Genomic DNA, 882 nt, shown 5'->3' with positions numbered 1-882 from the left:
GGGGGGGAGAAAAATCTACTGGAACAGAGAGGGAAGCAGGAGGAAAACTGGAGACAGAAGAATCAAAGGACAGAAAATGGGGGTTTTTGAGGTGGAAACAATAGAAGATGAAGGTTAGTAAAGACACATGGAAAGTCATGGAGGTGAAGCTAGGAAAGATGACAGCTTCAGATGTTAGGTAGGAAATAGACTAGGGTTGAGGAGGGCTAAGCCACACCTACTTCGTGTAACTTTGTGAGTTGATGTGCTACCTTCAGATGGCTGGTGGCGTGATGGACCTTCATGCTCTTTTTAGATGCTTTAAACTCGGCCAGGCTAGAAAGAAGTGCTGTTCTGTGCACTTGCAAATTCCAGAAACCTGGATTTTATTTTGCTTTTCCAAGAGACCTATTTATCGCAACGGGATGCAAAGATTGATGCCACTAAAGGGGTCATTATTGCTTTGCATTATTTGCTAGGGGCAAACTCTGTGAGCGGAGCATCTAGCAGCATATTAAGCCCCTTCCTCAGTCCTGTAGTTCCCAAGATGATAACTCATCCATAGCTTACTACTCAAACGCTGTATTTTTCATCTCCTTAAGTCAGATCATTTGACAAAGGAATTTAATGTCATTCAGCTTCAGTGGCCCACACTGGTCACATGTCCTAGTTAAGCTAGGGCTTAAAAGCTTCACTGTGGTTAATGGGTTGTACCCAGTGGTTGCACAAATGGAAAGCAGCTTTTTTCAGCCTGAGGGCCACAGTCCCTTCTGTGGGAGCCACATACCAATGGTGGGAGGAGCCAGGGGCAAAAGTGGGTGGTGCAATGAATGCAGAAGCACAGTTCAAGGAGACATCCAGAGAAGGGTGGGGCCTGGGGGAAGGTGGTGGTATGAGTTTTCC

The sequence above is a fragment of the Podarcis tiliguerta genome (genome assembly GCF_965153285.1).
Source record: "Podarcis tiliguerta genome assembly, chromosome: 2".
NCBI lineage: Eukaryota > Metazoa > Chordata > Lepidosauria > Squamata > Lacertidae > Podarcis > Podarcis tiliguerta.
This window is presented reverse-complemented; position numbering follows the sequence as displayed.